This window comes from Dermacentor silvarum, chromosome 9, assembly GCF_013339745.2.
Source record: "Dermacentor silvarum isolate Dsil-2018 chromosome 9, BIME_Dsil_1.4, whole genome shotgun sequence".
NCBI lineage: Eukaryota > Metazoa > Arthropoda > Arachnida > Ixodida > Ixodidae > Dermacentor > Dermacentor silvarum.
In genome coordinates this window covers 28932033-28948655 of record NC_051162.1, presented here as the reverse complement: position 1 = coordinate 28948655, position 16623 = coordinate 28932033, and the positions used below count along the sequence as shown (strand labels likewise).

At 45.6% G+C, this 16623-nt stretch overlaps 1 long non-coding RNA gene across 1 annotated transcript in view; it reads left to right on the top strand.

Moving 5' to 3' along the window:
* Nucleotides 1-336: 336 nt before the first annotated feature.
* LOC119464690 (uncharacterized) overlaps nt 337-16623 on the top strand; it is a 29708-nt gene continuing 13421 nt past the window's right edge. The window contains exons 1-3 of the long non-coding RNA XR_005194525.2: nt 337-580; nt 3865-3930; nt 15313-15397. This is a non-coding gene — a long non-coding RNA (uncharacterized LOC119464690). The remainder of the gene's footprint in view (nt 581-3864; nt 3931-15312; nt 15398-16623) is intronic.

Below are 16623 nucleotides of genomic sequence, written 5' to 3'. Positions count from 1 at the left end.
CTATTGTACATGTGCTTGTAGTAGTTGTTTTCGTGAAGGTTTTATCGCTTGGGCATGGAGACAATACCATGGTAGGTCTAGGGAGTGGGAAGGGTATTGTATAAAATGACAGTGCGAGAGAAACTCTAAAAACAACTCAAACTTCTGTTTACCTTGTGTATTTTGCATCCTTTTCTTTAACAATTTTAACAATACCGTGCAAGAAGGTTTAGCGGGCAGTTATAATCCGGATGCGACGCAAGAAAATATTCCTACTGGGTTAACTAAAACTCGAAAGTGCGTCATCTAAACTAATATGCCCAACAATATTGCTTTGTTAGGTGCTTTAATGTTCAAACTGCTGCACATGCTTGACCGTTTTTATGATATATTGATTTTTGAAACGGCAATCCTTGCGAAAAGCCTAACAACCCTTATATAAAAGCCGCCTATATTTTTCGGTGCCATCTCAATTTTAGGACAGGAGAATATTTAGTAATATAAAGTGGACAGGTAAGAAATTTCGCCTGAAGAGTGGTCTGCTAGTTACTTCATCGGCTATTGCCACACAGCAGTATATTTCTGAACTATTTCTTGAAACGTAAGTATTAACTTTATTACAGCAGCTCCGTGTTCGTTCCAGTTCGCTATTACACTGTCGCTGAATCGGCTAAATTTTGATTACGCCGTGTCGGAGGTAAACGTCTCTTTCAGTCACCGTCAGTATTATAAGCCAACCTTACTCGATAGCAAGCCAACCGAAAGACACATAACGTCCAGGGAGAGGCTGCCAACGAATGCTCTGCTTTTGAATAGTATGTTAGGTGCATTTCTTTTATTCTTAAAGTGCTGTTGCTAACGCTGCTTTAAAACAAAACTTTCTTTGCCCAACATTCCAGCCTTTGGTCACTACGGCTGCTGCTAAATAATGAAATAATTAATACGCAGAAAGTAATAGAATAACGCATCCAACGGTGGGATTAAACTTCTGCTATTCAGAGTCACAGTCCGATGTCAGATGCTGCCGCAGGGAGGCCACAATCGCAATTAGCTCTTTAATCTTCAAGAAAGAATGGTGAAAAAAGACAGGGACAAAATAGAAAACATGAACGACCGCCAACTGAGTGTGGGATACCACAACGCCCAACTTTGAGTACTTCTAAATCACATCACCTGTTCTTCGGGCTCTTTTCCGTGTTTGCGCTCGTTCGTGTTCTTTATCTCGCCCCTATTCTTTTTCGCCAATCTTTCTTGAGTATGGAATACCAACACGCCCAACGTTCGGTACTTCTAGCTCTTTGAGGTGATTGCCATGTACGTGATATCGCATATCACGTGCGAGAAAACGTGTGTGCAACGGGAGTTTACCTTATGCAAAATAAGCAAGCATAAAGCCCACGGACCTACGAAATTCCGCCTAATTGTTCTCTTCTACGTATCTGAAGACCGAACTTCCAGGTTCACTGATATAGTTTCATACCAAACTGCATTATGAGGTGGCCCAGCAAGGAGTTTGTAAAGTATGCCGTTGTACTGGGAGGGCTGTAAGTACGATCAAGGCGTTGGCAATTTTTACGCACCAATTTAGGCTTCATATGGTTTTCGATCCGACTTCGTAAGATTTCAAGCAAATGATTCAACATGGAAGTCGGAAACGTTCCCGAAATTTTCCAGAAATATAGCACACAGCTCTCTAAAACATGTTTCCCCTCTGTATTTCTGTAGGATCATTGAAGAACATGCCTTAAACACAAGAAGTGTATCGTAAATGTAAAAATTGGCTCTTTAACCAATCTGTTGAGTTTCAATACAAAAAGTAGTGCGTTTTACTGATATATCTGAATAAAAACGTAAAGAAATTTTCCCATGAAAATCAGATAGTTCAAAAATGTTGACAATTTTCCAATGTAATGACAGATACATTTTTATGTAATATTTTGATGAGTATAACTCAGATAGCTCAGACCACACATAGCCTGCTCATAAATCCTCAAAATAAAATTTTCCCATTTAACTTTGGAATGTTCATGCCACGAATGTGAACCTTAAAATATGCGTCCTTATTTTGACACCGCATGCTATTATCCTGTGAAAGAAATTGTGGATGACATATTTGAAGCACTCAGTCACGTTGATACTTCATCTTAAAAATGACCATTTTTTTATGTTGTGTCGGGTACTTTGGCGCAACAGCAAATAAGGCAATCTAGTGCCAAACCCAAAGCGTCGGTGAAAATTACCTTGTGAAAGATACTTGAAAACAATGTTTCAATTACCTTTCGCCAACGCCAATGCCTTTTCACGCTGGTGCGCAGTGGTCAAACGTGTTTCGGTTAAGCCTTTACTGTCATGTCATCCGGCGTGCGTTTCCTGCGTGCATACAATCGGTTTTAGAAAGCTTTCAATATCTGGAAAAGACGAGGCACGTGATAATGCACACTTTAGAGTACGCGGTTATACAGGTCGATAAATTTTAAGTTCTATGGAATTTTGAAAAATCGCCTGTGGCGGATAGAATCATTCATGTTGTTAAGCTAGATAATTTGGAGAGGCAGACACTAATTACTAGCACGAGAAATCAAACTACATATACAACTAATTAGGTAAATCCCACTAATTAAGTTCCTAATTAAATACTTTACGGCGATTTTGCAATTGGCGAATGGTAGGTGGTGAGCTTCCTACAAGTATCCACTTGAAATGAACTACCAGGCTGACACCAGTTTCTAAATATGATTTCCCAGCGTGTGGAAAGACGTACATTGGAATTCGAGTTACTTTTGGCCCTTCAATGCAAAAAGAGCGTTTCGTAAAAAAATAAGTGGAACAGTGGATTTTTGCGGCAAGTTTGATGGTTTATGTCTCCAAACTGGCATCATTCTTGGAATTCATTTCGAGTGCCTATGACTTGCAAAGTCACCGGCTACAATTCAAAATTTGTAATATATGTGGTAAATTAATGATTTCAAATGATAATGATAGGATTTTCGTTCATTATTTGAATATGTGTTTTGATTTATTGCGCAGGTAACATCCGCCGCTATGAATATTCCAGCTGAAGGAGAAGAATTGTGTTGTCTGCAACGGCTATTATCAAAAATACCATAAAGCTTAAGAATGATCCCCCTGATTATAAATATGGGCTAGAAAGCCTTTAATTCGATCACACGTGCTTGAAAATGCTCTAATGTCCAATATGGTAGAGGGCTCTCAAATACATAAAATGCAGTCTTGTACATTCTTCAAATAGATCACACATGGTTCGGGTTAAACAATCCCTCAATAAATTGTTACGTTGTACGTGGACACGACCATGTGCGCGAGAGTTAGACTGTTTACCACTTCCTCTTCTACTGTCTCTTGCGTATTAATAGTTTGCGAGTAGTAGACCAGATTGTAATCTGGAACAACAAAGACAGGCTTCATATGCACAGTGACAAATAAAACAATAAGGATATACCATTAGTTGGGGGCCTCATTATCCCGGGATAGTGTCAGTTAGTTCGGTTGTGTACTAACGTAAGTGTTTCTTTGCACCTGATCGAGCCTACTTCCTGTAATCACGGCCCTTATTTCTACTCTCCATGAAACAAATGCATAAGTTACGCCCTTGAAGTGGCCTCTAAATGCCCTAAAGATCTTCGCAGTCTTTTCTTATTCTAACGCAAATAAGACGCAAATAACGCAAACTATTGCTTAGCTCACATTTGAATGCATCGGCGTAGCTTGCAAGATTTCAAGTCTGTTGGCATCGAACTTCCAAATGTGTATTTGAACAGCTATATTTTCATGCGTAGTACGACATGTGTCATTATAGCAATGACTCTGCTTATCTTAAATTTCTTTTTGCTAATCTTTTCGCATGTTCTCCGTAAACCAAAGCAGCTGTAACATGGAGTCTGTTATGAAGAAAGCAGCAATTATTTTGTTTGTTGCCCTCTGTGTCATCAGGTAAGGAATAACTGCTTTAGTAACTCTCGCCCTCTCTTATATCAGCCAGTGTAACTTTACTGCATTTTTGGCACATGTCTCTCTGGTGAATCATTTAGACTAACATGGTGGTAATTTGGACCAGTTGGAACAGTTCGGTTGTTGTGGCAAACAGCACACTACGTGAAACAGGACACAAGAGACACGAACGAAACGAGAATACAGCTCTGCCATCAAACAATCTATTTCGGCAACAGTAGGCTAATACGCGCAGGAAAGAAGAAACGTGTAAACAAATGAAGACAACTCACAAAACATTTCGAAAAATATATATATATTGTCACAGACAAAACAACAAAAGACTATGGTCGACGCTATAGATCTTTTATGGAGCTATTCTGGCCCCTTCGTCGTTGACTTTTTCGAAAAGCACCCAACATGCCTAGCATGGAATTGCACCGAGTGGCTTTCAGTCGTGTCAAGGTCGTGGCATTACCCCCTCCCTAGAAGCATCGTCTCGATGGGGAACATTTATGCACTGGGGGATGCCACAGTGATACTGTTAAGGTATATGTAGATGGTGAAAGAGGTGTAGAGCTTTGCGGTCAGCGGGAGTAGTAAAGCTTCAACCGAGAGACGTGAACGACATCGGACAGCCGTGGGTGTTGGGGACGGCGAGTGGTTCCTCCTACTTCAGGAATCACTTCGTATGTGACGTAGGTGGCGCAAACGTTTCTCCGACCGACCACGCTGGCGGATTGGTGGCCACACCCATCCATTATCACCAGGTTGATAAGAGACGTCTCGGTGACGAAGATTGTATCGGTCGGCGTCGTTGTGTGGTTGGTAGCGGATACGCATTCGTGCGAGCTGGCGCGCCTCTTCGGTGCATCGAGCCATTTCGGCAGCATCAGTGACAACATTAGAACAGTGGGTGGGTAAAAGCATAGCGTCCAACGTTGTTACAGCTTCCCGGCCATGCACCAAGCGAAAAGGGGTGAAGCCGGTAGTTTCTTGAACGGCAGTATTATACGCAAACGTAACATATGGGAGAACGTCGTCCCAGTTTTTGTGGTCGACGTCAACATACATGGAAATCATATCAGCGATCGCTTTGTTTAGCCTTTCTGTGAGCCCATTCGTCTGGGGATGGTAAGCAGTTGATTTGCGGTGAACTGTACCACTGAGATGAATGATGTCTTCTGTGAGCTGCGCTGTAAATGCTGTGCCCCGGTCGGTTATAACCACTGTCGGAGCACCGTGGCGGAGTACGATGCCATGTACAAAGAACGTCACAATATCATTAGCAGTGCCTTGTCGCAGAGCTCGGGTTTCAATGTAACGTGTGAGATAGTCTGTACCAACAGCAATCCAACGGACCAGCCCTCGACCTGGAGAATGGTCCAAGCAAAACTATGCCAACTTGCTGAAAAGAGATCCGTGGAGGATCAATTGGATGGAGAAGTCCAGCGGGACGCACGGGCGGTGTTTTGCGTCTCTGGCAGTCGCGGCATGGCTTCACATATTGCTTGACGTCACGGCGAAGGCTAGGCCAGAAGTATTTTTATCGTATGCGTGAAAACGTCCGTGCGAATCCCAAGTGGACCTAAGATGGCTCGTCATGAGAGGCCCGCAGGATGTCGTCACGTAGTGCGGACGGAGGCAGGCGGTTGCGGTCGAGTGAAAACCCAATTTGTAGAGGACGCCATCGCGGAGAAAATACGATGATAACGTTCGGACGAACATACGAGGGGGCTCTGGTATGCGGTTCTCAAGGTAGTCGATGAGAGGCCGGAGTTTTGAATCATCGCGCTGTTCCTTGCTGTTGTCTGACACTGTGACAATGGAAAGAAATGCGTCCTCCGCATCAACATAGAATGGCGACGGTTGATGTGGCGCACGCGACAGGCAGTCGGCGTCGGTGTGTTTACGCCCAGACTTGAACATGATCGTCATTTCGTGTTCTTGCAAGCGAAGACTCCAGCGTGCAAGACGGCCAGAAGGATCCTTCAGATTGGCGAGCCCGCACAATGAATGGTGATCTGTCACAACTCGAAACGATCAGCCGTACAAATATGGGCGGAACTTAGCAATTGCCCACACAACAGCCAAGCATTCCTTCTCCGTAGTGGAATAGTTACTTTCAGCTGGAGACAAAGTGCGGCTTGCGTACGCAATGACGTGCTCGGCTCCATCTTGCCACTGTACGAGGACGGCACCAAGGCCAACGTTGCTGGCATCCGTGTGCAACTAAGTGTCACTGTCTTCGTCAAAGTGTCCTAGAACTGGAGGTGTTTGCACACGTTTCTGGAACTCACTGAAGGCCTCTTGTTGGTCCTGCTCCCCGACAAACAGAACATTATCCTTTGTCAACCACTACAAAGGTTCGGCTATCCATGAAAAGTTAGCCACGAAGTGTCTATATTATGCGCAAAGCCCTAGAAAACGGCGGAGTTTGTGTTTGTTCGCAGGTGTAGGAAATGAAGCAACAGCAATAGTTTTGTCGGGGTCTAGTCGAATGCCTGCGTAGCCTAAAAATTTGAGTCCGACATACCCGAAATGGCATTTTTCAGACTTTAAGGACAGGCCAGCAGCACCAATTGCGTCGAGAACTGCTTGTAAGCGCTGTAGGTGCTGCTGAAAACTGTCTGAACACACGACGATATCATCTAAATAGACAAGGCATGACTGCCACTTGAGACCTGATAGTACCGTGCTCATCATGCGCTGAAAGGTAGCAGGCGCAGAGCACAATCCGCAAGGAAGGACCTTGATTTTGTACAGTCCATCAGGCGTAATAAAGGCGGTTTTCTCACGGTCACGGTCATCAACCTCTATTTGCCAGTAGCCGCTGCGTACGCCCATCGATGAGAAGTATCGGGCATGTTACAGGCGGTGCAAAGAATGGTCGATGCGGGGAAGGGGACAAACGTCCTTCTTCGTAACGTTGTTAAGCTTGCGATAGTCAACGCAAAAACGCATTGTACCGTCTTTCTTTTTCTCCAGAACTACAGGTGACGCCCATGGACTGGTGGAGGGCTGTATGATGTCGTCGGTAAGCGTTTGTTGGACTTGATTTCGGATGGCGTCTTGCTCTTTACGAGAAACACGGTAGGCACGTTGGCGCACAAGGATTTCATCGGAATTTGTATTAATTCGGTGTTTCGCATTGGGCGTTTGGTTGACCTTCGATGTTCAAGCGAAACAGTCCGCAAAAGACTGTAAAAGGCGCCGAATGCTAGCTTGTTATTCACCTGATAATTTTGAATTCACATCAATTTTTTTGTTGGCCGGTACGTCACAGGTAGCATCTGCATCAATCTCTCCTACAGTTAAACAACAGTTAAACAAGCAGGATAGTCACTGACTGGCTCCAAGTAGGCGATGGCAGTTCGTTGGGCGAAGTGCTGGTATTCACGACTGAAATTGGTCACTAAAATTTGAGTAGTCCGTGACGACACCTGCAAGATTCCGCGGGCAACGCAAACCTGTCGAGCCAACAAGACTGACAGATTGCCTTCAGCGATTCCGAGATGGGGAGGATCGTCGTCGGTTTCAACAGTGATCAACGTAGTACTCCGTGGTGGCAAAGTAGTGCAGTCACCCGAAACGCGTAGCACCGTGGACTGTGGGAGATAGTCGTCCGAATGAGTTACATGCTCGCTGGAAAAAGTGACAAGGAACTCACGAAGCTTTATGATTGCCCCGTACTCCCGAAGAAAGTCCATGCCGAGAATGACCTGCCTAGAGCACTCTGCCAGTATAATAACTGAACCGACAAATGTGGCCGCACGAATGCGTACCCTCGCAGTGCATTTGCCGATCGGTGTGAGGACACGACCGCTGGCCGTACGGAGCTTAGGTCCGGGCCACGGTGTCGTCACCTTGTGAAGTGCAGTAGCCAGTTGTCCGCTCATAACAGAATAATCGGCACCAGTATCGACAAGAGCGGTTACCGGGTGGTTATCTACAGAAACGAGTATGTCGGCTGAAACAGGTTGACGGTTTTCGAAGAAAGGTGCCGAAGGTGCGCAGTCGTCATTGTCGTCATCGTTATCGCCATCGGTGACGTCGTCAGGGCGTCGCAGCGGAGGATCTCTCGAAGTACGTTGGACAGCGGCCCCACACCCCGAGATCATTGTTCTTAGTTCCCCCGACTTGGGCTAGTGGGCCGGTTGCCCACAGAAGCGGAGAACGTAGTGTAGCGGCTAGTGACGCCCATCGTCGAGGAGGTGGTGATCGTGACTGGCTCCTCGGTGGAGACGGAGATCGGCTCGTTGGCAAGGACTGTTCAAACGGTGGGAACTGCACGTACGGCGACGAATCTTGACTGGCTGATATTGCTGGATTTCTCTCGGGCGCTCTGCCTTGCGTGGGCGGCGAGCGCAGGGGTGATATCCCTGGAGTCCTATTCGTCGGTAGTAGCAGGCACGGTACAAGTGGCCGGCTTCGCCACAGAGGAAGCAGAGTGGCTGATAGGTGTGCGCCACACGTCTGACTTTCGCGTATTGATTCGGGGGCTCGTGGACTCGTACATAGTTGTATGCGAAGCTTGACCCTGGAAGTGGCGCAGCGGTTCTTCAGAAGAAGGCAGGTTATGGTGGTTCACGGGCTGCGCAGGTAGCCTCACTGCTTGCGCATAAGTCAGAACAGAGGCGGCTTCAGGTCGGGTTTGCATGAATGGCTGTACCGCCTGGCGGACTTCTTCACGGACTATATCTGTGAGGGACGTTACGGTCGGCTGAAATCGTACTCCCTGTAGTCGCTCGAGCTCCTCCCGTACGACACTACGCACAAGCTCTCGAAGCGCATCGGTGTCACAGGGCAACGAGAGAGAAGAAGCTGATCCCAGCGTGATTTCGCAATCGTAGACCGAGGAGCGTTGCTGAAGGGTTTGCTCCATTGTTGTCGCCTCACTGACGAACTCAGCTACTGTAGCTGGAGGCGTTCGCATTAGTCCTGCGAACAGCTGCTCTTTCACTGCTCGCATCAGCAGGCGGACCTTCTTCGCTTCTGTCATGCCAGGGTCAGCACGCTTGAAAAGCCGCGACATGTCCTCTGCGAACATGGCTATTTCTGAAAGGCTTGCTCTGCTCGCTCTTTTCTTGCGGGAATGCTGTACGTATCGCGTATCCGCCGTTGAAATTCTTGTCAGGTGGTGATGGATGGCTCGTGGTTAGCGAACCATGTTCGGGCAGAGTCCTCTAGGGCGAAATACACATTCCTTAGCTTCTTCCGTTCATCCCAATCATTAACCTCGGCCACACGATCGAAGTCATCGAGCCAGTCTTCCACGGCCTCAAAAGGCTCACCATGGAACGGCCGCGATCAGCGGGGCGTGTGGAGAACAAGCGACGCAGGAGGCTGTCCCGTACCGTACGTCTCCTGCGTCTTGGTTGCGGTTGTGGTCGACATCCTCGGCAGATCTTGAAGGCCGCATTCCGGAGGCAGTCTTTGAAGCCGTCGGCTTTTGCGTAGGTGGTTCGCTTCCAGATCCTGGGGGTCAAAGTACATAGACGCGTACCCAGCACGTCCCCCAGTTTGTCACAGACAAAACAACAAAAGACTTTATTCGATGCTATAGATCTTTTATGGAGCTATTCTGGCACCTTCGTCGCTGTCTTCTTCGAAGAGCACCTAACATGCCTAGCATGCAATTGCACCGAGTGGCTTTCGGTCGTGTCAAGGTGGAGGCAATATAACTGTTTATAGAAGCGACTGCAGCCCCATGCTTTACCTGTAATTCTTAATTACAATATGAATTTTAACATTGCTCATGGCAACCCTACTCTGTGTTTATGTTTATATCACACGTTAAGTCTACGCATAAAACATTTGTAGTTTATTAGGTTTTCTGATTCCCATTTTTTATGTTTTCCCAAAATAATGTAATCATGGGAATGATGACGAAAGAGGTGTTCCACATCTTTTCGCATGTTCTCCGTAAACCAAGGCAGCTGTAACATGGAGTCTGTTATGAAGCAACAAGAACTGACCAACATAGGTCTACCACCAATTCTTTATTATGAGTCCACGGCAATATAGGTATATTATGGTCCCACTCAGAACAGGCAAACCAATCAAACATGCACAGATGGTATCAATACTAAATTTTCAATGTCGTGGGCTGGATGATGTATTTGCAATATAGTGACAGTGAAAACACACATGACACTACTTCTTTCTTTATGAAAATACTTTAAAGATCTCCGATTAGAAGTGCTCGTAGTATTTCCTAGGAAATGATGTGTCTGTAGCTATAAACTTGTGGTAACACTTATTGAAGTGATCAGGCAAATGGCTACCCACTGAACCTTTTAGCTGGTCCGAATGTTACAAGAGCCACTGCCACCTAACAATTTTTCAGCACTATAAACTGGGCTTCTAGGAAGTACGGAGAGTTAATTTTAATCCGTGCGCCAAGAGAGCTTTTGACAGGAGAATTTGATTTCATCGTTGCTGTACCTTTTGGAATTTTCATTTCTTTTCGTTATTGCGCACCCCATTACGCATCCACATTCATGCATCCGCATTCAACGATGCGCATGGGCCATGATCATTTCCTGAAGCAGAAAGCTTTGAAGTCTTTCACAAAGTCACAGAACTTCTTTAACATTTTCTGCTCACAAAACAGTCGCTGATATTAAGCTATGCAGTGCCAGCCAGATTCACCAGACTCAGTCTCAGGCAGGCTACATTGACTCACGGACTCACCCTGACTGGGGCCTACTTAAGTTCACGGAGTTATGGAAACATTAATATTATTGGAGTCATGAACTAAGACTCCAATCGAACTCAAGCAATTGATTAGAACTAACAGGTATAAACTTCGTCCTAATAAAGAGCTTGCTCAAAGGCTCATTGATTCAGAGATAGATCAGCCCTCGCAGTCACGTACACACTCATGTCATCCCACACGTGCTGTCACACACTCTTATGCAAGCTCTTCTGCTTACATTCACACGTACTCATCCACGCGCGCAATCGTGTTCACTAACTCTCTGGGGTGTTCTCTGATAATCAAGATCACGTCTACTGAACGCTATTCACTCATTTCGTGCTTGTCATGACTGTCAGCAAATGAACAAGCTCGCGCTATGGGCTAATTAGGCTCACCCATGCGTATACGTACTCTCCTGAATCACACCTGGTACCACAGCCACTCAATCAAAACGCAAAAGTGCGATATCTTGCATCGCGCTGGCGTGCCCCACGCAGGGTGGAAGCGCACTAACGTCCAGCCCGCGTAGACTCTAGTCGTCGGGAACCACTACAAAATTCCGCGTTACGTTACACCGCACACGAGTCAACGTGGTGGTTTGGGAGAGTTGGTTTGCAATGTGAAATGGTTTTCGCGCTAGAACACGAGGACAAAGAAAGGGTGGTACAAGAGACACGTACGAACCGCTAGTGTCTCCTGAACGACTTTCTTTGTCCGCCTCTTCTATTCTGAAACCATTTCGCATTGTTTGCGACCTTTTTAAAATGGTGATACTCACGCTGAACTATCCACGATCTACCACATGTAAGTATGCAAATGACTGCTGGGTAGTCTTCCGTCTGTTCAGCGCACGAAAGAATTCGGAATTGGGCTAACTCGAATTTATGGCCGATGCTGAGAGCCCCAGCCAGCTTGGTTGACCAACATATATAGACAGAGGTCTTATGGGAAAGAAAACAGGTGGGTATCCCCTGGTTTCCTTTTTTTCCGCCTTCGAAGCCACAAACATGGCCAACGGTTTTATCTAGTCGCCGTGCCACAAGTATAAACTGAAAGTTATGGCTTTGTGTAATTTTTTTTTTACTTTTGGCCCCAAAAGCAAACAAACTACCAATTTAATAACTCAAACCCTTTCAGAAAGGGTGATACATTCCCTAGTACCTGTAACACTAATCTTGTAACACGAAATATTCTTTTCATTACTGGATTCTCCCCTTAATTGACGCTGAGGAGGTTATATGTGAGCTTAATTATTGAACGCCAGTTGACATAGTTAATTGTGTCGTTTTTTTTTCAAGTAATCTTTCGCATCTTGGCGATCCGTCCTTTCCTTACTCTTACTCGTTTGTATAGACACCGATAAGTGCACTTTCTAAAGTGGTGCATCCTAACCAGCCGAGGTGTCTTGCATGCGTGCAGGAAAAAAAAACAGACATACATACAAACTTAGCCGATTAACAATATATACCGGAGTGCATTGAAACTAAATGTAAATCGCTTTCTTCCCAACACACTCAACCGCGACATTGTGGCTACCAAATTTGAATGCGAGAGCGATGACTAAATATCCCTATAACTGTGAAATGCCTTTAAATTATCATTCCAAAGAGAGCTTCCATGCCATTTCAGATGAACTACTATGCTAACCTGTTCTAAGCCCACAGCCGAGTCAATATTAAAAATGGATGCTTTCTACAAGAAAGTATAAGAGCTGTCAGTCCCAAATAGTACGTATCCGTGGCTGCTTAATGAAAATCTCTAAGCAGAAAAAAATGGCGGGTATGGGGCAGCATTTCTCCAATTATCGCATATCTTGATGCACTGCGAGCTTGAACTAGATTCAACTCGATTTGTGGAAGAGCGTCACGACGACGCTGCCACACTGCCACCTTTGGTCTCGATTTGTCGCGCCGCATTGAAGATCGGTCTCATCTGGACACATTCCGCTAATTCCAGTACACGAGGCAGGCCGGCACTTGCTAGTTTTGATCGAGCAGCTGTGCATGAACGTAGTCTGTCTCAATATATATGACCGATATTTCCGCACTCTGTTCAGGCGTATGTCAGTTTAGGTGAGTCTAGGTGAGCAGGAGTGCACCTATGTTTAGTGACAGCATATGAATTGAAGCGTTTAGAAGTGCAGAACTCTGAATTTGCGAAGCAGTATCACACAGTTACTCCATGTTTTTTTGCGAGAATAAATTTAAGTATTTAGCGTCACGATCCCCGATGAACCTGCGTCTGTGTATTTATACGAGTGGTCGCCGGTCAGTTCAGGAAATGTGAGGACATGTGAACAGCGTTCATGTCCTTTAAATCATAGTTTGATGACATACGCAGTCAGATGGTCAATTGCGTAGCCACTGCTTGTCATTGCGTGTCATTTGATAAAATGGGGTCGAATTCACAAAACTTCTTTACCCTAAATTATGTGTGCCATTGGCGGCCGCCATAACTAAGGATATGCTCAGCATCCATATTGACTGAAGTTTTTTCTTACGAACAATTTTAGCGCAAGACGTTTTCGGTAATACGAGCCCTGATTTGTATTCTGGGCGCTTCGCACGCCTACGGTGTGCAAGCCATTCCAAACGCACTTCCTGTCTGCTGACGCGCTTTCGATAGTGCATCTTTTGTGCCGATCTGCTCGTCATTTCAAAAGGAAACTCAAGAAAACGAAAGACAAATGAGTGCGCTGCCTGCCTAGGCGAACGCGAACCTCCCTCTCCATCGGTCATTCACACACATCAACCTGCCCACTCATCACCAAATCTGTCAGGCTTACGGTAGCGGTATTGTTTTTAACCAGAAACGAGTTTTTCTCTCGTGAGCCACGCTGTCATTTAAATGATTTCGAACCAGACACATTACCTGTAATGTTCTCGTTGAACGTATTTAAACTTCATTGCGCTTCAGTTTCAGTTGAGAAAACAGGTTCGGCGCCATTACTTTGTCCTCAGTCCCCCATGTTGAAGCATCGGTCGGCGAAATAAACGGAACACGCTCAAATTCACACACAAAGTATATGTTTTGCATAGGGCTAACTCCTTGGACTCACTCACCCAAATTCCTTCACCAGTCGTTCTCAAATTAATCCAATTACGCCTTTCATCTGCCGCTAGTCATCACCACATGCATGTCTGATGAAACATATGGCTATTCACTAAAAACTTGTCATTGTACTAGAATCTTAGCAATGAAATCTGAAAGAGTCGAAGACGCTGTCCCATGCCGGAGTAATATGTGCTTACCATGCGCAACGTTTTCAATAATTGTTTTTACACATAACAATGCAAAAAAAGCCCAAAAATGACGGATACATGACCAGTCCTTGCTCATTACCATTAAATGAAGAGGCTGAGAAGCAGTGAATTTTGTAGCAGGAAACCAAGGGAAAACTGAGGAAAGAAAAAGAACGAGCTCAACTAAATAGTTAGCGTCCCCCCCCCCCCCCCCCCCCCCCATCTACCACCCTATCCCTCAAGTAAAAATACAACGTATATATGGAATTCAACACAGTATCACACAGCTATATCTAGAAATAAAACGTCGTCTCTTTGCTTCTGTCAACATTCAATTTCATTTAGCATCAAAACATTGCCAACCCGCCGAGGTGACTCAGTCCGCTAAGGCGTTGCTTGCTGAGCACGAGGTCGCGGGATCGAATCCCGGTCCCTGCTGTATCGGCCGTTGTTCCGGTCGATCAAACCAACCGCACGCGTGTCAAGACAACAGTGAACAGCTTTTATTGAGCGCCGGTATTTATAGGGCACTCGGTCCGTAAGAGGGGGAGTGCGCTATCGTACATGCGACAGCGGCATGATGACGGCTTGCGCCCACTGCTGGTGGGCATGCGTGCGATGCGATACACCGGCGGCCGCATTTCGATGGAGGCGAAATGCAAAAACGCCCGTGTGTTTGCGTTGTAGTGCATGGTAAAGAACCCCAGGTGGTCAAAATTATTGCGGAGCCCTCCACTACTGCGTGCCTCATAATCAGAACGGGTTTTGGCACGTAAAACCCCAAAAAGAAGGAAAACATTGCCAGCTATACCCCAACTAGGCGAGCCAGCACGCTTTGCTAAGGAAGAATTAACTCGCGCCGTGGTGGCGTAGTGGCTTTGGTGTTCCGCTGCTAAGCCCAAGGTTGCGTGTTCGAAACCCGGCTGCGATGGCCGAATTTCGATGGCGAAGAAATGCAAAAACACCCGTATATCGTTGTGTGTGCGTTAAATACCCCCGGATGGTCAAAATTAACCCGGAGTCCCGCTCTACAGCGTGCCTCCTAATCATAACGTGGTTTTGGCTCGTAAAACCACATAATTTTTAAAAAACAAGGATAACAAACAGCAGCTCTGCTCCGAGCGCCACAAGGGCGAGCGCGGCTCCGGCAGGTATAGGGGCCCAGGGCTTTACAGAGTGATTGTGTTGTCCAAGATAGCAGGCATCTGTGTGATATTATGCAAGGGACGCTAACAACGCTACGCTAAATGCACGACCACGTGCATAGGACGGCCGAGAGCTATGACGTCACAGTAAAACACCTGACCAAAACGTAATCAGCTGCAGTGAACTTCCTACTACCGTGACTAACGAAGTAAAAACCCGAAACAATGCCGCGCTATAAAGTTACGCACTTTAAACAGATGTATACTTCACCTAACTTTTGCATGTCATTTACAGCTGCCATTCGGCTTCTTCAAGTGGAGCTAGGAAAGCAGTGGTAGAGGAACGAGTGTTGTATTCAACTAGAGACTGCTGGAGACACGTGAGTAACAAAATTCAAGGGCTTATTTAATCATGCACATTTCTTCCACATCGTGAGCCCTTTGAATAATGCAGTTTCTGTTCGCATAACCACTTTTGGCACTATATTAAAAATGTAATCAAATAAGTGCGGTGTTCGATTTTGCGCACATCCTACTTGATTCATTCCGAATTTTTACACCGGTTTATACCGTTCTGTGTGTATATCAATATAAAATCATTTCTCACCTGTGTACATTAATAAAGTGGGTTAATTGCATGATATGCAAATTAACTAATTTCCCCTACTCAGAATTTGTTTTGGAAGTTTGTACCACGTTATTGTAGCTGTTCTAAACACTACAATAAACAATAAAAAAAATTATCGAATTAAATATATTAGGCGCTCCATAGCTGAGTCAGATACGTAAGAAGAAATGAATAGTGGGAGAAAAGCTGCGTTTCAACACCTTTTATCGTAATGACATTATCTGTGAGATTATCTCAGTGATGAGATTATGAGTTGTTTTGCATTAGGTGGACCACACAATAAACATTTATTCTGAGTACTGAGAGCGCAGCGCACAAAGACTTAAAACAAAGATCTAGAAGGAGACGATACACTACTTTTACAGCGAAGCTGTATATGGCTAGGTTCTGGCGGGGCACGTCCGCGGACAAAACACGCATAGAAAAACAATTTCGGGGCAGAGGCGTCGCTATTCTGATTGGAAAGAAGATCCCGTACATTCGGCATGAAATCCGCAACACAGCCTGCTATCTAGAACACCTCACGATCAAGATCATACCAAACAACCACGTAGGAAACAAGCAAAGCATTTTTATCGCTAATCAGTACAGCAGCCCTAAGGACACGAGGCAATGGTTCAGAGGCATTCTGGGCAAGATCGCGCGCATCGCCAAAGATAGTCATTGTAGGTGGGGTTTTTAACGCCCCACATCAGGCATGGGGCTACGCGTATTCCTCTAGCAAGAAAGATCGTCTTCTCACGACAGCCTCCGATCTCGACTTCACGCTGATCACAGACCTGGAAACACCAACTAGATGTGGCACTTCCACATGTCGAGACACCACACCGGACCTCACTTTCGTCCGGGGCGTAGAGAAATGTGGCTGGCACAACTCGGGGATAGACCTTGGCAGTGACCACTATACTCTCCGAATTGATGCAGAGCTCCCGGGAAAGAAGCAAAGGAAGTACAAACTAATCGATTGGGACAAATTGC